General features: G+C 49.8%; 1 protein-coding gene across 11 annotated transcripts in view; it reads left to right on the top strand.

Annotated features, from left to right (window-relative positions):
* SNED1 (sushi, nidogen and EGF like domains 1) overlaps positions 1-21,256 on the top strand; it is a 3,218,914-nt gene that overhangs the window by 1,256,040 nt on the left and 1,941,618 nt on the right. The window lies entirely within an intron of this gene.

Genomic DNA, 21,256 nt, shown 5'->3' with positions numbered 1-21,256 from the left:
AGGTGTGTCTAAGACATGGGCTGTACTTATTAGTTCTTTCATTGTTTTGAAGGCTGTGTGCATTTCAGGTGTCCATGTGATGGAAGTCTTGCCTTTTGGTGCTTCATTTAACCTTTGTAATAGGGGTCGTGTGAAGGCGGCATAGTCCAGTATCCATGCCCTGCAGTAATTGCAGATGCTGAGAAACTTCTGCGTGTCTTTGACAGTATGTGGTCTAGCTGAGGCACGCACTGTTGCCGCTCTGTCAGGGATTATTCTCTTGCCATCTTTTGAAATCAATTGGCCCAAGTACAGGACTTCAGTCAGACAATACTGCAATTTGTTCTTATCCACCTTATATCCTTTCTGGGCCAGCAACTTGAGAAGTGTGACAGAATCCCTCCGGCAGTTCTCTTCCTCTTCATTACACACCAGGAGATCATCTACGTATTGAATGATGATGCTTTGAACATCAATATTGCTGTGGTCTTCGTGCAATATTCTGTTGAAAATGCTTGGGCTCTCACAGTACCCCTGGGTCAATCGACGATGCTCATATCTCCTTCCCCCTAGTTTGAAGGCTGTGAGATATTGTATTTCTGGGTTGAATGGTATTGAGAAAAGGGCATTCTTCAGGTCCACCACGGTGAAATGGGTGGCCTTCTTCTGAATGCTACACAAAATGGTTGCCGGGTTTGGAACAAGTGGAAATTCCTTTTGGACAATATCATTTAAGGGGCGAAGGTCCTCGATCATAAGCCACAACCCCCCTTTCGCTTTCTTGATGGGGTACACTCCGGAGTTACATGGTGAATTTGAGGAGACAATGATGCCCTGTAGCAGTGCGTGTATTTGTTTCTTTTATCCCTTCCTCTGCCTCCCTGGACAAGGGATACTACCTTACTCTAGGCAGGATCACACCCGGCTTGAGTTTTATTTTACTGGAGTCACTTCTCTTAATAATCCCACATCATGGGAGCTTGTGGTCCTCAAATATGGCAGTAATTATTGTGCGTCTGCTTCACAAAATGATGGCCGTGCACTGACAACGGTTGTGACGGGGTTCGTCACCATTATATCACAGGGCATGCATATTTCCAGTATGATCTCCCCATCTGTGTTGTTGTCAGTGAACAGCTCCTCATCGGTCAATGATCGCAAGTGTACATTTGGGTCAATACACAACACTATGCGCCATTCACAGCCCAGGGTGTCCAGTCATATTGCTACAATATGTTTTGCTGACACTTGGACGCCCTGTAGATCAAGAGACAGAATGGTACCAGGCACTACCTCGGGGTGTTGCCACTGGACGAAACACAAAATCAGAGGGCACTCTCCATTCCTTTCATGTTAACTCTGGCACTGCTCTCGCTAACACTTGTATTCCATATATAAACATATCTGCATTCGTGTGCACCCCCGTAACTTCAGTTCATTGGCTATGGTGTGTATTAGCAGCATTGCTCAGAGTGTGCACATTCCTGGGGTCGAACATACTATTCCCCTGTCTGTGAATGCTATGGTCATGTTGAGTTTGCTGAGTAAGTCTCGCCCCAGTAAATTTACAGGGGATTCTTCGTGGTACAATAGGGGTGCTCCTATAGTTCTCCCCCTATCCTAACATCCAAATCTTTTGTGTAAGGAACCGTGACCACAGCCCCAGAAAATCCTTGCGCCTCGAGATTTTTGCCAGATAACGGAAAATCACCTTCACATAGACATGACTTTTCCACCCCTGAGTCCACCGTGAATATGAACTGTTTGTTCCCTATCTCTGCCCTCCACTAGTGGTTCCTCGTCTGGACGTAAGGTAGTGGATAGAACTGGACACGCAAATGCTCTCTGTGGGCTGTCCTAGTCGGGGTGGGTATCTGTATTTTCTCTTAGTACACATGTTCCATGATACGTGCCTGGTGCGCAATGGCTAATGAGCTTTTGTAACAAATGGGTTAGCATGCCTCTGCGCTATTTGATTTTTGTGGTTTGGGCGCGACTGCATATTATGTGGGGGTGTCTGAGCATATGGTAACCCGGTATCGGTCTCTGGTATCGGTCTGCTGTCTGGTTGTTCATCCTCTTTGTAATTCCCTTGGGGGAGGCCGTGTGAGCTACCTGGGTGGGGGTGGCCCTACTGTTGTCGATTATATTGTGGCTGTTGGTACTGGTCATTCCCCCCTGGTCTGCGGCACTCCCGTGAAAAATGGCCCCATCTCCCACAGGACCAACACTGCCCTTGCATTCCTCCTCTTGCCCTTGCACCCCTCTATATCCTGCCTCCGGAACCCATCTCGTCCTTTTGTGGGTCTTCCTTGCCATTGGGGTCCCATATATTGTTGATCTCCTCCCCACTGCTCTTGCTCGTTGTCTGCCCATGCCGCTGCCATCCTTGCCTGTATTGCTACCGACACTCCTCCTTCTTCTCCTTGCTGCTCTGAGGGTGGCACTGTGGTTACTGCTGCAACCTTCACTAACTTACTCTGTACACATTTTGCTTCTTCGGCTAATCTCCTCTGCATTGTTTCTTTCTCTCTCTCTTTGATCGCCCTGCAATGATGTACTATAATGCTTTGAATTTCTGGCCATCCTTTGGCTTCTATCCAAGCTATTTTATCAAGGGCCTTCTGTACTTCCTTCGGGAGGCCTTGCTTAATGATGAAATAAAATAGGGAGGTGGAATGGTCCCAGGCTGTGCCCATCTCCGCGCGCCACATCTCCTAAACCCGAAGAATGAACTGCGCAGCATCTTCCTTATCCCGCATAGTGCATTGCATTATAGAGTGTAAATCAGGGGTATGTGGGAAGGTTCTCCGCAGGGCATCCCACACTAGTGCACGAACATTATTGAACAATTCCTCGTCATGTGTATCATTTCCTGTGGTGATCCCCGGTAATCCTGCTTTCACGCACACAGAGTCTGCCTGATCTCCTACTGCGGACACTAAAAGGCTTTTTATATCCCCTATAGCCAGAGGCACCCCTGCAGTGTTCTTTTCAAATGTGTAAATCCATTTTCCTGCACCCACCGTGAGCAGGGGGAGGGATTTGAGGAGGTTTTTTTTCATCCATCAGGGCCAGGTGCACATAATGGGGCCGCCCTGCACCTTTATGAATGAGAGGCATTTGTAATTTGATCTTATCCTCCCATGACCTGTCTTTGTTCCCTCTTTTTCACTAATGCTATTCTTCCCATTCTGTTCTGGGGTTTGTTTTCCCATCCCTCTACTTCCTCAGTCACTCTTGGGGAGATCCACTGCACTTGCTGTATTCCTCCCACAACCCCCTCCTCATCTTCTTCAAAATCGCTCCAACATTCCTCCTCTATTTCCGAAGCTACTGTATCATATCCTACACTTTCTATCTCTCCCTCCCTTTCTACTCGTACTGTCTTTATCGACGCACTGTCTATTCTAAAGAGGAAGTCCCCAGATTTCCATTCATCTTCTGGCAGGAGAGAGAAGCTTTTTAAGGGTTGTGGCACTGGCCTTTCCCCCAATGGTTGAGTTCTTTCACATGTTGCCCTCAATCGGGTCAGTTCTGTTTGCGTGGCTGTTAATGCTACCTCAAGATCTTGTGTGGATGGCCCTATGGGGGCAGGCGCGATTGTAGCTGGGACATACGGTGGAGGTGGTGGGGCTGTGCTAGGAGTTGCTGGTGTGCTGCCCCCGGCACATAGGTCGGGTCTGAGTATCCCTCTGCTGGTCTTGTGAGCAACGGGTATATCTTTTTGGTCTCCTCCTTCTCCTTTCCTGCTTCTTTTTCCCCTTTTTTCATGTCCTTGGGCGACTCACCCTCTTTTCCCTTATTGTTTGTGGTGGGCGTCTCCTCAAACATCTTCCACAAATCTAGCACCTCTCTTCTGTTTTGGAGCTGTTGCCCCTTGTATTTTGCCATCAAGTAGGTCGCTACATGATCTAATATTGCCTTATCAAACAACCCCCCTCCTGGCCATGCATGAGGTGATTCCTCCCTTTTTTTCGTTTATGTTACCCACTGACCATGGTACCTTTTTATTTGTTCACTGTACAAGGGGAGGTGCTTGCAAATATGCAGCAGTGGGGTATTCATCCCCACTCTCTGAAAGGACCCTCTTTCCTCCCTGCCCTTTTTATGTCCCCCTTCTACTCTTAATCTCTTATATACACAATAACAATCCCGTTTTTAGTGTCACTTCAAACGCTACTGATATATATTGTTCATAACATAGACATAAAACATGAACAACTGAACGCTTTACGATTAAACCAACAAAGATGCTGACAACATTGAACGAAAAACATGAACCTTAACACATTCCCCTTTTTCTATGGTCCCTCTCCCCTCATCTAGAGCAATACCCTTTCCTCACTTGCACTATACCCACATCACTTCTGCCCCTACTGGGCGTACCTCTACATGTTTGTAATTGCTAAAATAATAAATTAACAACCACTACTTGTTCCCGAGCCCACTACTTATACAAGGCTCCTACTTTTTCTTCCTTTTGACTTATTTCCTGCACTGGTCGGGACAGTGCAATGCGGCGCTGCCTTCTACCCCGTATCGGAGCTAGGTTCCTGTTTCCTCCTCTATTTATTTCACCTTGTTCTTGGTTTTATATATATAAAAACCTAATGGCCATAAAAGAGAAAGTGCTTAGGTTCCTACACTCATTCTATTTATCCATACCCATATCATGTGTGTTCCCCTTACTCAATCTGCTCAAAATCCTCCCACTTTCCCTCGCTTGTTTTGTCTTGCAGTCAATACTCACGTGCCCGTGTTCTTCCAAGAGCCTCCGTTTGCGGTCTATCCACAAAAGCCTGGGCCTCCCCCTCGTGACCGCACCTGGCACAGGCAAGCAGCGGGGTATTCGCAAAGCTGGAACCCACGATAACCGTTTCCTTCTGTTTATGTGTTTTTGGGACCGGTCACCTGTAGGTGGGGGCGGCCGTTCCCAGGAAGCCCTGGATCTTGCCGCAAGTATGGGGGTCCTCGAGGAATATCACGCAAGTGGGGGTCACTAAATGAAGGTACACTCCTCACAAATACGCAATATCCAATAGACCAAATAATGAACACACCCGCTAGGAAATGAGACCAGGAGATGAATTGCAAGTAAAACAACTTTATATAAGATAAATTCAAGCAAAGAACTCTGCTGCCTGAGAGTGCTCTGTCAAACAATACACGGGCAGCACATTTAAAAGACACACAGCATCAGTTGTGACATTTGCTATACGTTACAAATCTTAGTATTCGATTGGGGGGAGGCCTAGGGCATAGTTGTTGCTATATGAGAGGTTTGATGCTAATTGGACGTTGCTCCCAGTCGCTCCTGGCACACGTGGGTCTGCTGTGCTCATCTCCTCGGTGTGAAGGTCAGGGCCGAGAGGCGTTACAATTCTATCTATCGAAGCTAAAATAACAGGAACTGGTTGCGTGAGATAAATGGCAAACATAAAAGTCCTTACATGAATGGGTGTGCTTTCAGAAATCAGTGGCAGATATACTGGTATTCCAACCCTTGTATTTGGGTGTTCATAAAACACGGTACCCCAGACCCAGATGTCATTCTCGGGTATTTAGGTCTACTTGATGCCTCATGGTACGGATGGACATGTGTTATTCTTGGAGAGGACATATTGGCGCATATATGATTAGGGATATGGCGGGTGTACTGGAATGGTCACTGCTAGGGGGTCAGATGTGTATCTTCTTCTAAGAGAGCCTGGGGTGAGGGGCCAGTGGATCATGGTCTGGCTGTGTGGGGGTCGAGAGTGCATGGGCAGGTTAGTGGAGACCGATGGGCACTTAAGCTGGGGCCTGCTTCAGTCTCACACAGTGCAATGAGCTCATCGGACATGAAGAGATACTAAATGTTGCAACAATGAATGGCTGGACTTCTGTGAGAACAAGGCTGGTATGGAGCTGGTGGGAGGTGGTGGTGGCCTGGGCTGTTTGTGTGAGGCACTAGGGATGGGAGAGCCGTGCTTAGAAATCATATCTTGGGGCCTAGTAAAAGATGGCGCTTGTGGTGACACAAAATGGAGTCGTTTGGCATCAGTGAACACTCAATTAGTTATTTCATTGCTGATATTATTTCACTAGGGGGATGTCAGGGCATTTTCCCCCTTAGCTTTACACGTTATCTATTCATTATAGGAAGGGTGAGGAGGATGCGAAATGACACCTCTCCCCCGACAGCAGCTTGTCTATAAAAACGAAAATAACCTTGCTATTTCTTACACACTTACCACACACACTTACCACATTTGCATAATCAAATCTGCATAGGGTTAATTTTTATTAGCAAAATGCATTCTAGTCCTAATTCTTGCCCTTCCTGGTCACAGTATCAAAACTCTCTTTACTTCAAAATATTCTAAATTACCCATAGGTTACACAAATTATTGAAGAACTTTTGTTTCCCCAAGAACATCAACAAGTGCTGTAATCCGAGGACATTTGCATACATCACATATCCCATGTAGATATGGTGCTGAGGGGTGCTAGTATGTGTGTGTAATTTCAAAGTATGTTTGCTGTGTTGCATTAGAATTCGGTAGGTTTTATATTTTGATGTAGTGTTATTGATCCGGAATGCACAGAATTTCAGTTCACCCACCCTGGGAGAATGGTTTTTAGCTGTTTATTAAGCATGTAGAAGTGGCCCTCCCCTTTCAACTCACAGAGTCCCACTGTGCAGCTTCAGTAATGAAGGGTATATGGTATTTACCTTATCATTGTACATGGGAGTAGAAATGACACAATTAAACTTGCTCTCATTTCTTCACAGCACACATATACTCAAGCCAATCTTCATTATGCTTTGGGACAGATGTCTTCACATTAAAGCTTAATGTTAACTATTTCTAAGTAAATGCTTCGGGCCAGTTTAATTACCTTTTAATTTACGAAGGGTTGTTCACAGGCTTCATAGAAATGCAATTTGCATCACACTGCGCATACAGCTCAGAAATGTATTTTTGGTTTTGGTTAAAAGGTCATCTCACTTGATTTTAAATGGAGCGAGAATGTGTTAGTACTTGCGCATTGCATTGCGGAAGACACAAGCTACAACATTTTAGCCTTTGGCAACAGCCATGGTGCCTGGCACACCAACGCTGCCAGAGAACTACACTTCGCATCAGAATGTGTGGCAGTGATGCCAGTTCGTCACGACGCCCACCCAATCACGGCACAGGCAACACAGAAGCCAACAATCCATTATATTAAATACCAGAAAGAGAACAGACTGGTTCAGCTCAATGTGTGTTTTCGCTAAGTGAGCTGTATTTTTCTGGTATTGTTTTTTTCCCCAGTTTCGGACCATGCTTCTACATCCTTCTGACTGTTTTGGGAATTTCATGGACTTTGGTGCTTCTGTTTTTTTCTGTTGGATTCGAGTCATCATGAGTGGAGTTCCACAACGGCTGCCTGGACTCTGGTGCATTTGTGGATTTCCAAGGACATATTCAGGGGTTGAAATTCAGATTCAAGAAGCAGGAGCTGAAGGTAGTTCCTGGTTGTCAAGGATTTCCATGTGACCAGGAGTTATTCATCTGACCTAGGAGCTGTTAAATTCTCAACTGTTTTCTTTGGATAGTGAACGCATAAAATGTTAGTTGAAAAAAAGTTCTGCAGGAGATCAAAATATTCTCAGAAAAAAGCTTTATAGATATAGGATGCCACTTTTTATTCACTCTGGAATGCCTGAAAATGGTTGAACTTGCTTTTATTTCCAATCTGTGATAAGCACCTGAAAATGCTCTGTCTTTCACTCTGTTACTGGCTGTCTTTTTATTAAGATCTTGTGCAATGCAGCTTCATATTTATATCCCTTTTGTTTACTCTTATGCTAGCCTCCCTAATTATATCTCTGTTGCTTCCTCACACGGTTATTATTCATGTCTGCCGCTACACCCATGACTGTCACTGGAACACGGTTTTGTTGCTACATCTATTGCTTTTTCTATCCCCTCACTGACACGTTCCTTTCTGCTACTGTCTCTTTCTCTGCTAACACCTTGTTCTCTCTCCTGCTACTGCACCCTCTGTCTACCCCACCCTTTGCCTTCACTTTTTAGGTGAAGAAATAAGGTAAGGGTTTAAAAGTAACTCTGGTTGTGCTATTGGTTAAGACTAAAAAAATAGGTTTATGCTAAAGGTGTCGAATATACTAGATCCCAAGATGTTTGCTACAGGCGTTACTTGACCCAAGCCGCAGTGTATCGCAAGGGTTATTCGACCATATTTTAAGGACTTCAGGTGGATGAATGGTTGTTATACCTGCTGTGGTTCCAACCTGAGATAAATAGATTTTACAGATTTAAGACCTCTGCATCGGGTGCATTAAACCACTAAGAATATCAAACGACACCAAAACATTAGTAAACCATAATTTAGAAAAGACAACTGGCCCAATGTGTATTATGTGGTTTCTCTTAGGAGCCATATACAGTACTTGCATGGGAGAATTATTTTATAGCCGACAACCTGTTTCACAGGGTTGCCCTAACATTAAGATCCTGGTCCGACTTGAGATTTCTATTGACATTTATGAGACATATGAGACTTAATGCATATTTTGGAGACATTAGAGGGAAACAGGAGGTTTTTGGAAAAGTGTGTGTTTTAGAGCAGCAGCAATGTTTTCCAGAATAGAACCCTTTTTTTAACAAAATGACAAAGGTTAGACAACTTCTCAGTAATCTCTGTGTAATGATACAGTGAAAGGTCTCATTAAATCAACTGTCCAGTAGTGGCAGGCATAGTTTGTAACTATTTTGTAACTGAGCGCTTTACAATAATGTAAAAGTCAATCTGTAAGTGGACAGATTTGCAAGCAAAACCTACACCTGCGTTTTAAAATCTGTATTCTCTAGTTAGAGCTATAGTCTGCTCTAACTTTAACGAAGAAAAACAGTGGGGTTTACTGTAGTAAGTAATTGGATGGTCTTGTGTAGCAATTTATAATATAATTATACAGCCTTTAATTGTTGCAAGAAAATATGTTATTAGGCCTTCTAAAAGAAGGCTTTGCAATAAATATCAGTACTGTCACTGCTTTACTGTAAGAAAAGGAGTGAAATTGACTTAACTTTAAGTTGGAAATTGAACACACGTTTTAAATGCCAGAAAAGTAAGTGCCACTTGCGCACAAGCAGTTTCTATAATTTATATATTTTCTTGGTGTGTGAATCTTTAAAAGAATGGGTTCTGGAGGCACACTTGCTCAGTTTTATTTAGAATCAACTTTTGTCTTAGATCACGGGTGAGGCTGACGGGTGATTTATGCATGTTCCTCAGAGGCTAATTTCGCAGGAGCTGAAACCAGCTCCTGACTTGGACTTTCAAAGTGATTACCAGGAGCACTTTTATCTTTAGCAGGAGCTAAATAGCACTCAGCGCCTCTGAATTCCGATCCCTGATATTTACTTAGATAGCACTGCACCCTCATGCCCCCAAGGGTCTAGGATCAGGTATCCTTCTTGTCACTTGGACTCTGTTGGACTATAGGATTTACCTAGATTTACTGTGTGTCTGTCACACCCTGTGCCAATCGCGTCCATCCCTGCTCCGGCACAGAGCATTTTACTTTTGGCTATTCCTTTTTCCATTAACCTTTTTCACTGGTAAGTGGACCCAGTATTTAGGTGCTTTATAACTCGGTTCTCAGGTCAGAGAAGAGGATTTGGTGGGGAGGCGGAAGGTTACTACTCATTGTAGCATTTCTGTAACCACCATTTGTGTTTCCTTTGCAGCCTTGGAGATAGCCTGTTTTTATTTCTTCTGCCTTTCTGATCGAGCCCTCAACCTTTTATTTCTCAGTGGTGGTGCTCGCGGGCGGAAGGAGATATCTGGTTTTTGGGAATCATCAGAAGAGTTCATAGAGCCTGACAGAATGTACTGTTCCTTTCCCATTACAAAATAAATATGTTTTATATCTTCAGTTCAACCATTCCCCCTTCCCTCTGGACTTACTTAGCAGATAAATCATTCTAGAGAGCACATATAATTTTTTTTGTGGAATTCTCATATTCCCTTTTAAATGAGGCTTTCAATTTTTGGGTTCAACATGAACCCTCTCGGATTGAAAATCACTCAGTAAGCAAGGTCCTTTCTGATCTGCTTCCATGAAGTTAGGGCTTCATCAGTTTCCCTCCTTTGTAGCTTCCCTTATGGATAGGACTCACCCCACCCTCCCCTTCCCACAGCCCTTATCAAATTTCAGCACTTGATTTGGTTTGTCTCATTAATCCAGCCAGTCTTTTCTAATATTTTGTATGCTCCCCATTTATAAAATATTCTTACACTTTGTCGTCAATGATGCTGCACATATAATTGGTCAATTCCTTCCATTAGCTGGTCCAATAGTCAGGCACTACCAAAGAATGCACCCCTTCTACATTTGATATTCACATTTCTAGACATGTGGCCAGGAAATAAAGTGGGGCTAATTTATGTTATATACAAAATGGCACCTCAATAAAATATGGATCTCTGTAATCCTCAGGTCAACATGCATTTCTGGACATGCAGAATTGATGTGTGACAATATTTATTTATAAAGTGAAGAATATTAATCTTCTCCAGCATGGGGTCTGGCATGGATTCACATGCTCATGAATATTCCCTGTCGTCAGGTTGGGAGTCCTCGGTAAAGAAAAACAAATCAGTTTCAGTTTCGTTTCTGAACTGTCTTTCTTCTATCAACCAATCACTGGTCTCTGGGTCATACTGCCCCCAGCCATTGACTGCCCTCTATCTAAGCCCCGCCTCTGGCAGCCATCTTCAGATTTTTACCGCATGTTCAAGTGTTGGGAGTCTCGTGCTTTAGCTCTTGAGCTTTTACTGTGTATTGTGTTTTTTCAGAGAATATTCTTTATTTTTCTTTCCATCAATTGAGCCTCAAGCTTCACCGATTTATCATCCAATTAATGGGGACTTGTTTTCGGAAGCTTTACGCCCCTCAAGGGCAAATTTTCATTCAACTTCACTTCTTGGAGGATTCCAGAAGATACTTGAGGCCTACCCCGCGTGGAGATGGCCCAAGACAAAGGAGACTCAACGCCTCTGTTTAGGATCTGCCCAGGATGTGGACTACAGAACGTCTTCAAGGAGAATGGGTACTCCTGATGCCTTTACTGCCTGCACTCAGACAAATCAAATGTGGAGGCGGCCTGTGCGTTCTGCAAGGACATGTCCTCCCGCACTATGAAGGAACGTCAAAAACGGCTCGCTGAGTGTCTGGAGACAAAGAACCCAGCGGCAGGTGAGCCCCGGCAATGTTCTTCTCCCAAGAAATCTGAGAGATCTTCTAAGACCTTTGAGGGCAATCCGGCGACAGGGGCCCAACAAAAGGCAAAGCACTTCGAGTCCGCGGGTGCTGCGAGCGCCGTGGGTATGGGCTCCTCAGCAGCCAGGCTGGGCGCAGCTTTGCCGATGCCGTCAACCACAAGGCAACGCTCCGGCTCAGCGAAGAAAAGGAAGTCGGAACAGCTGTGTAAGCTTCGGGAGAAGGCCCGGTCATCTCCGACGGAGAAAGCCAAGGGAGAGCGAGTTGCTGACCCTCCACCCACAGTGAAGGCCTCAGATGCGCCCCTAAGGTTGTGAAGGCCCAGGTTCACCAGGGCAAACCGTCCATTGAGGGAGTGGTGGCATCCCTGGTGAAGGCCGCGGATGCGGGTTCCCAGGAGATAGCCACCAAAACGAGAGTTTCCCTGCCCGTCGGAGGGAATCTTCATTCATGCCAATTGAAAAGACTCCTGTGAAGATGCTGATCATCTCCCCGAGACCGTCGCCCTTGGCCGAGAAGAAGGAGGGGGGCGCAGTGGTCCATCTGGACTCGGAGATCTCTTCTGAGGAAGAGCTTTCGAATCTGACAGTGCCTGAGAAGAGGGCCTTCGAGGCTGGGCCCTACAAGAAGGATCCCGACAAGGCGGATAAGGAGAGCGACAAGGAAACCGACGAGTAACGGCAAGGGGAGCCAGACCCCAGACCACTCCCGTCGCAACCGCTTCCACCACCGACAGACAGGTCGGAAGACATCCTGCAAGCACTGCACATCCTGTGCACAGAGATAAGGACGAGAATGCCCACGCTGACGGCGATCCGGCGCCTGGAACGTCGGGGGAGCCTCCAGCTAATAGGAGACAAGTCCATCCTCCTCCACCGTACCACCCCTCCCCTACATCCCCTCCACCGAGGGACGAGACGGAGCCGGATACGGCAACGACGGGTACGGGTGATGACGACAGAACAGATCTCCCGTCGCCGGTACCCAGTGATTCTCCCCCCGATGAGATTGGATCCTTCCACGCCATGATCTCCAGGGCTTCGGAGCTGTTCCAGCTCAAACCCGAGGAGAAGAAGAAGGAGGGCTTCCTTTATCAGCGACAAGAGGCCAAGAGGAAGACCGTACTCGCGGTCCCACTGTTGGACGACATCTGGGATGAAGGGCTGTCCCTCCTGAAGAACCCAGCCCCGACCCCGGCAAAGAGAGACCAGTACGAGAAGTAATATTGGGTTCCAGACTCTGCACCGATGTGCCTCAGAGCACAGCCATCCCCGGACTCAATGGTCTCTGCGGCAGCCAGGAAGAAATCTGCTGGATCGGCGGCATCTACTTCCACTTGTCCACCGGACGGTGAGGGGAAGAAGCTGGACGCCATGGGACGACGCGTCATCTCGTCGGCGGCGACGACCATTGAGGCGGCCACAGGGCTCTCGCTATCGTGGCTCGCTACGACAGGTAGCTGTGGTTTAAAATCGCCCCTCTCCTGGATTTCCTCCCAGATGACAAAAGGGCAGAGGACCTTGAGATCCTTCAAGAAGGCGAGGTGGCATAACGGGGGGGCGTGGCCTGGAGCCGACTCGATGAGGTCGCTCCTCTGAAGCCGCCTGTGGATTGCCCGCTGCCGTGCCTGAATTTATGCAGTTCCTGGGCCCTAATCGATCCAACGACTTCGGCCGCAGACGTAGGAGCCGCTGGAGAACAAGCTGTCCTGAGATGAGGGGCTGATATCGGAGCTTTACGCTCCAAACCGCAGTCCAGATCCCGGCTCCCTCCCCGCCCGAGAAAACCAAGATGGCGGACGCACGGCTGTGCGCACACGGCACGGGGATATGGAGGCGAACCCGGTCGCAGCATACAAGCTGGGGGAGTTGAGCGCCCGAGCGTGGCGAGTGGACTGGCGCAATCAATCTGCGGGGAGCGGCCCGGCTGTCCCCCCGAAGCGCCGGAGCCTGATTCTGAGTGAAGGATCCCTGGCACTGGAGGCCGCGGCAGAGGCAATAGAGGCGGTCGGCGTGCAGAGAGGTCCCCCCGCCTCTGCATCAACCCCGGAAGGATCCCGCACCGGAGCGAAGCCTGGTAGCCCTTCTGCAGCCAGAAAGAGGTAGGGGCCACAACTCCCTGATAAGGGATCCGGGGAGACGCCGGAGAGCTTTTGCGGTGGCCCGCCCCTGGTGGATTCCTCATCGTGCCCCGCGGCCTCTGTGGGTGGGCAGCCCGGCGCCCGCCTGGACACTCTGCACCCCCCCTCAAGAGATCCCAACCCATGCTGGTGGTAGGCTTCTTCTCCCTCTCTAACCTTCTAAACCCTTCCTGGGGCGCCCCTGCCCACGGCCTTGTTCCTTGCGGACAGGGCTATAATTTGCACGAGTGAAGTGACACACCTTGGCTTCCTGCGAGGCTGCAGAGCTCTTGGCGGCCATTAAGTCGCAGCCGACAAGCAACACAATGTCTAGACCACAGAAATCCTCCAAGTCCTCAGACATAGCAGCTATGTTGATGTCATCTGAAAAAACGAAGAAACTGGACTCCTGCCCCTCTGCCTCGCGGGAATCTCTGGATAACAAGGGACCACTGGCGACCAGAGAAGATATCCAGGAATTTATGGCTGATATCAAAGCAGAATTCAGGTCCTGCACGACAGATCTTTCTGCCAAGCTCGAGAGTACAGACAAAAGGGTCTCGGAGGCAGAACAGAGATTGGGGGAGGTTGAGGATCGCTCCCGGGATCATTCCTCCGCCTTAGCGGAGGTCCAGCGTTCAATCAGATTCCTGCAGGACAAATGCGACATTCTGGAATACAAACAGGAGGACCTGGAAAATAGGGCCCGGCGCAACAACCTCCGTATCCGAGGGGTTCCTGCCTCAATCCCTGATATGGGGCTGGCGGAATATGTGGGCCTCTTCTTTCAAACCCTCCTCCCAGACCTTGATGACTCGCAGCTGCTCCTAGACCGCACTCACAGGCTGAACCCTCGTCGCGGAGTGGAATCAGATGGCCCACCTGACGTTATCACCAGGGTGCACTTCTTCACCACGAAGGAAGCCATCTCGGCGATCAGCCGTTCCAAGGATGACATCACCTTCCAGGGGACCCCCCTCCAGATTTTTAAAGATCTATCCCCTCTCACGCTCCAGAGGAGGCGAGTCCTCTGCCTGTTAACTACCTTTCTTCAAGCCCAAAAAGTCTGCTACAGGTGGCTTCATCCCACTGCCTTGTAATTCTCCTACAAAGGCTCTGTAAGGAGAATCAGCCACTTGGAAGATGCTAAAAACATCTTGAACCCGGACGCTTCCAGTCCCTCATCTTCACCGCCCATAGAGGCGTCAGCCGGCTCGGACCCTGTGGCGGCTCCTATTCCCACACAAAACTCCTGGTCGAAGGTCCCGAGATTCCGGAAGAGGAAATAGCCTAGCGGGGGTCCCGTGATGATGACGCCAGCCCTTACATTCTGGACCCGAGCAGCACCCACAGGAACACAGATGAGCGCAATTCCTAACACAGCGGGCACCACTCCACGGCTCATGCCCAGCTCCAAGGTACTTTCCACCAATGTGTCTTTGGAGCGATCCACTAAGACTATTGATGATCTTGGCCACGTTGGCCTTCCAGTATTCGTTGGCCCTGTTGGCCAGGGGGGGGCTTCCGAACCACAACTGGTCTGCCTCCCCTAGTTAAATCTCGGTCCTCCCGTTGGCGCTCCGAGCAAAATACCCCGAAGGCAAGGGTACCTATGGCTCCACACTCCGCGACATGATGGCTAATTCCTCTACATCTCCCCCCCCCCCCTCAGTGCTTGTCGGAGCCCTCGGAGCTAGCTGGTCCCGGAACACCAGACCCTGCGCTTTGTCTCCCTGAATGTCAGGGGATTGAACTCACCTCCAAAACGCAAGTCCATCCTGCAGAAACTCCAGAATGACAACGCGGCAGTGGCGATGCTACAGGAGACTCACCTACTGCCGGCAGATCATGGTCGCTTACGCTCACGGAACTTTCCAAAGCAACTCTTCGCATCTGGTAATTCTAAGAGAAGCGGCACAGCAATCCTGTTTGGGAAGGGGTTGAACCCTCAGATTCTAGATTCCATGAGCTGCCCGGAGGGGCGATACATAGCGGTAAAATGTATGATGCGGGAACAATTGTACTCCATAGTTCCAGTGTATGCGCCCAACTCAGGCCAGGCGCTTTTCTACGAGTCGCTAAGTACAGCTCTCTCTCCCTTCCTGGAAGGCCAGATTGTGATTGTGGGTGATTTCAATGGGGTCCCGGACCCCATCAAGGACAAGTCGCACCCGCCCTCTTCCGGGGACTTCGCTACAGCTTTGGCTCTCCTGCAATTGTTCAGAACTTGAGGGGTGGTGGACTCGTGCAGGGTACTCCATCCGTCTGAAACAGACTTCTCTTTTTACTCGTATGCCCACAGAACGTTCTCCAGGATAGACCTTCTCTTGGTATCCCCGAAAATCTTTACATTCACCGACGATGTGACAATAGGTGCCAGAATCCTGTCTGATCACGCCCCGGTGGCCCTGACGATTTGAGTGCAGGAACCACTTAATCCCCAACAGCGTAGAGGGATGTTATATGACCCGATTCTGAACTAAATGCCTCTCAGAGAAACAATCACAACCACGATCACCAATTTCTTCAAGGAGAACCCCAGCGAAGACACCTCCCCCGCCAACAACTGGGACGCAATGAAGGCAGTGGTGAGGGGGAACTGATTGCGCAAGGAGTGGCCTACCACAGACATCGACAACAAACTCGTCAGAGCCTCGAGGAAGAACTGGATAAAGCTGAAAGGCTCCATAAGGAGAAGGGCTGGACCGCTAAAACACTGCGTGCTATCCGGATAGCGCAGAAGAAGATTGAGGCCCACTATGCTTAACATACTGCCCACCAAATGGCGAAGGCTAAGCAGTTTTACTATGCCAAGAACAACAAGGTAAACAGACTACTGGTGGCCAAACTAGCCAAAACAAGAAGGAACAACACGATTGTGGGCCTACGGGATCAACATGGCAAAATTCAATAGGCCGACCAGGACAAACTTCGGCTTGCAACAGCCCACCTTACCCAGGTGATGACCGCTCCTGTGCGAAACATGGGAGAACAAAAGGAATATCTCCGGGAAGCAGCACTGCCCTGACTAAAGAAGACAGCTTATGACTCCTTGGAGGCGCCGATCACCGACGAGGAAGTGGACGTGGTGATAAAAGCCCTTAAATCCCGAGCCCCCGGCCCGGATGGATTTATGGATAGGTTCTACAAGATTTTCAAACCTCAATTGTTAGCGCCTCTGGTGCAGCTGTTTAACTCATTCAGAACCACAGGCACGATAACCCCATCCATGCAGGAGTCAATCACTGTCTTACTGCCAAAGCCGGGAGGCGATCCGAGGAATCCTGTGTCATATAGACCTATCGCTGTACTTAATATTGACGCTAACATATATTCCAAAATTCTAGCAACACGCCTCTCCAAGGTCGTGCCGGAGATAATCAGCGCCGACCAAACTGGCTTCCTCAAACATCGTTCCACCGCCGACAACATCCACAGGACTTTAGACCTGGTGGAGCTGGCCTCCCGAGACTCCCGGGAGTTGGTGCTGCTGGTCCTGGACGCAATTAAGGCATTTGATAAAGTAGACTGGACCTTCATGAGGCTCACCCTCGAAGCGTTTGGTTTTGGCCCAGAATTCTGCACTATGACTCTGGCTAACTATAAAGCACCCAAAACCCTTCTCAGAGTCAATGGCACCCTCTCCTCCCCTATCGTCTTAACCTGTGGAACCAGACAGGGATGTCTGCTGTCGCCGCTCCTTTTCGCACTAATCATGGAGCCGTTCGCCCAGAGAATCAGGCTGAACCCTGCAATCAAAGGCTTCCAATCGTGCTCAGCGCATCATAAACTGGCCCTCTACGCGGATGATGTCCTTCTGACCATTACAGAGCCCCGCTCTTCCCTCCCTCAGGCCCTGGCAGAGATAGCAAGCTATGAAAGGGTCACAGGCTTTGTCATCAATTTCCGGAAGTCAGCGGCCCTGGCGGTGGGCCTATCCTCGTCAGACCGAGAAGCCCTAATCTCACTGTGGCCAGTACAATGGACGACCAGCGAAATCAGTTACCTGGGAGTCCAGATTCCAGCTAACCCAAGCGAGGTTTACCGGGCTAATTTCCCCCCATTATTTACGGATTATTAGGCAGACCTCAAGCAGTGGGCAGCACAGGAGATCTCGCTGATGGGCCGTATCACGGCGTGCAAAATGAACTTGCTCCCAAGGTTCCTTTACGCTTGCTCCTCTCTCCCGGTCCTGATTCCGGCCCCAGCCCCCCAAAACCTACAGAAGAAAATGCTGCAGTTAATTTGGAGGGGGAAAAAAGCCAGGATCCCTAAATCTACGATGTTGGGCAACGCAAGGCTCGGCGGTCTCAGAGATCCACATCTACAAAAGTACCAGATGGCGGCCCAGCTGGCCTGTATTCAATCATGGCAAATACTTACTTACCGCCCTAGATGGGTGGATCTCGAACAGGCGCAGCTATCCCTGCCTCTACGCTTTCTCCCACACGTCCCTCCTCCGGAGCGGCGGCGATGGCGGGAACTCTTGGCGTCCACTAAACATACCATCTCGGTCTGGGACAAAGCGCTGAGACTAAAGAAGATTCCAGTGGGACTTAGCCCCCTCGCCCCAGTGTTCATGAACCTGACTTTATCTCCTGGCCTGTCCATTCTAAACTTTGGGCCCTGGATCGCAGGAGGCAACTCTTCGAGGGGGGTCAACCCTGCACCTTCGAGCGATGCAAAGAACTCTTCAAGATTCAGGAACAGGATAGGTTCACGTACATCCAGTTACGCCACTGGTGCACTCATCCACAGACTTGCCAGGCAGCCACCCGCCCCCCAACGGCCATTGAACTGACCCTTACCGAGCTGCCACCCCGAGGGAGAATCTCTACCCTGTATAAACGCCTCCAACCGGACTTCCTATTTTCCAAGCCCCGATATATGGCCCAATGGGAAGCGGACCTAGGCCACCCTATTGAGGACCAACTCTGGGTTGATATCTGGTCCCGGGCCCACACCTCTTCATCATGTATCACGAATAGGGAATGCGCCTATAAGATCCTCCTCCGGTGGTATTTCCCGCCCTTACGACTCCATCACATGCATCCCACTCTCGATCCACACTGCTGGAGACAATGTGGCCAAGTAGGCTCCTTCTTCCATATGTGGTGGTCCTGCCCCGAGGCCCAAGCCTTCTGGAAACATTGCCTGGCGACGATTGCGGACATTACTCAGGTGGAACTGCCCCTAGAGCCTGAACCTATTCTCCTTGGAGCCCCAATTCCTGCAATCTACCCAAGGTCAGGGCCCAAGGCCAGACTATTATCCCAATGCTTATTGGCGGGCAGGAACGTGATAGCCCGCACCTGGAAGACGGCGGAAGGTCCCCTCATGCCGTTCTGGTGGGTGAAGGTCTGGGACATCTTGATAGCTGAGAGGGTGACGGCCGCCGGGGCAGGCCTTCTACATCGGTTTTATAACATCTGGGGTCCGGTCCTCGACTATGACCAAAATTTCCCGGCTTTGACATTTAAGCCCCAATTGGCCAGGAGAACAATACAAGCTGGGGAGCCCCAGCGGGAGCGGGGGGAAGAAACTTGAGACTGGGGGAGGGAATGGGAGAGATATCGTATTGTATTGTACTGTGCATCATGTCGCAAATGTTTAAGTTATGTATTGTGATAACCTGCCTTCTTAAAATAAACACGTTCAAAAAAAGAAGACGAGGTGGCTTCGGACCATGCCATCACGGTGGCCACCGACATCGCTGACACCGGTTTCTGCCAGATGGGCAACAGCGTTTGCCTTCGCCGGTGTGGTTGGTTCAAGGCCACCAACTTCCGTCAGGATGTCCAAACGAGGGTATTGGACATGCCCTTCGACAGGGACAACTTGTTTGGCAAGGCGGTGGACGAGTCTCTGCAGGCCATCAAGGCAGACTCTGAGACGGCACGTGCCTTGGGCACATTCCAACAGCAGCAACGACGGCTGTCCTTTCGGACCTCCGGAGGCAAGTCAGGTGCCTCCAAAGGATTCGGCAGCAGCTCCTCCACATACCGTCAAGTGGCCCGATCTTCGTCCCAGGAGGCCTACAGAGGACTCAGTAAGGCCGGAGGTAACTGTCGTCGTCGCCAGGGGGCCCGATCTTCATCCCAGGAGGCCTACAGAGGACTCAGTAAGGCCGGAGGTAACTGTCGTCGTCGCCAGGGGGCCCAAGGTGGGGTGGCCTCGGCAAAGCAGGACTGAACTGGCTAAGACGTTGGGCCCCCACCTGAGCACCCCAGTGTGAGGCCGGCTGGCAAACTTCATCGGCGTGTGGAAGTCCATCTCCACCGACTGTTGGGTGCTGAATGCCCTGGCCCACGGGCACACCCTAGAGTTCCAAGGGAAGTGTCCCCGGTATCCAGCTGAGGCCAGGCAAGAATACCATTATACTCGTGGTATTTCCTTGTCCGAAAGAAGACCAGTGGTTTGTGACCCATTCTAGATCTCTGCCGTCTCAACAGATACATCAAGTCATAAAAGTTCCAGATGGTCACCCTCCAGCATGTGCTGGGACAGCTGGAGGAAGGAGACTTTCTGTCGTCACTGGACTTGGAGGACACATACTTCCACATCCCCATACACAAGGGGAATCGAATGTTCCTGTGCTTCGTGGTCCAAGGACAGCACTATCAGTTCAAGGTCCTGCCCTTCGGTCTGAAGTTGGTGCCAAAGGTCTTCACCAAGGGCCTGGCAACGGTGGCGGTGCGGCTGCGCCTGTAGGGGGTCCACGTCTACCCCTATCTGGACGATTGGCTCATCCGAGCAAAGTCAAGGGAACTCGCCGTCAAACACACAGCAATGACCGTCCGCCTACTCACGGAACTGGGGTTCTATATAAACTATGCAAAGTCCTGCTTAGTGCCATCGCAGGACGCTCAGTTCCTGGGAGCCAGGCTCAACACGGTGGCGCGACTGGCTTCACTATCGGAGGAGAGGATAAAAGCCATTCTGTGCAAGGTGCAACGGCTGTTGACCTTGGGATTTGCCAGGGTGCGGTCCATCAAGTCCCTGTTCGGCATGATGCCGTCATGCATCTACCACGTTTGGCTGTGCAGGTTGTGGATGCGGGCGCTACAGGAGTTCCTCAATGCCCGCTGGATACAAGTTTCGGGAAGCTTCGAGGACAAGATCGCCCTCAACGAGACATTCCGTCGAGCGATCCGGTAGTGGGGCACCCGCGCGCATCTAGAGGCGGGCATGGACTTTCAGACCACAGCGCATCAGGAGACGGTGAAGACGGACGCCTCCCTGGAGGGATGGAGCGCGCACACTGGAAATCTCCACGCAAGAGGCCTTTGGCTCCCGGAGCAGAGGTCGTTGCACATCAACGTCCTGGAGCTCCAGGTTGTGTTTTGGGCCCTCAGGTCCTTCCTTCCGTCCCTCAATCAGGGGGACACCAGATCCCGAGCTCTCTCCAAAGAAGCACAGGATCTATGGCACTGGGCCGTCACCCAAGGGATGTTCCTGTACCCTTTCATCTAGCAGGAGTGAAGAACACTGTCGCTGACTCACTCAGCAGGGAGCTGCGCTCTTGCCACGAGTGGGAGCTTCGGCAGGATCAAGTGGATCTTCTATTCCGACGATGGGGCAATCCCCAGATTGATCTGTTTGCTACAGCGACGAACAACAAGTGCCGGAGGTTCACCAGCAGGTTTCCCAAGCCAGGGAGCATGGGGATGCATTCTCCTTCCCCTGGGACGGCCTGTTCCTCTATGCGTTACCGCCATTGCCGTTGCTTCTGCAACTCATCAGTCAACTCAGACGGTCCCAGTGCAGGATGATCCATGTCGCACCAGCGTGGCCGAGGCAGATATGGTACCAGGACCTTCTGGACATGTCAGCATCCCCTCCAGTCAAGCTTCCGGCAGACGCAGATCTTCTCACCA

Source organism: Ambystoma mexicanum, chromosome 10 (assembly GCF_040938575.1).
Source record: "Ambystoma mexicanum isolate Mex_15411 chromosome 10, UKY_AmexF1_1, whole genome shotgun sequence".
Classification (NCBI taxonomy): domain Eukaryota; kingdom Metazoa; phylum Chordata; class Amphibia; order Caudata; family Ambystomatidae; genus Ambystoma; species Ambystoma mexicanum.
The sequence above is the reverse complement of the archived record's forward strand: the minus strand, read 5'-3'. Positions and strand labels throughout refer to the sequence as shown.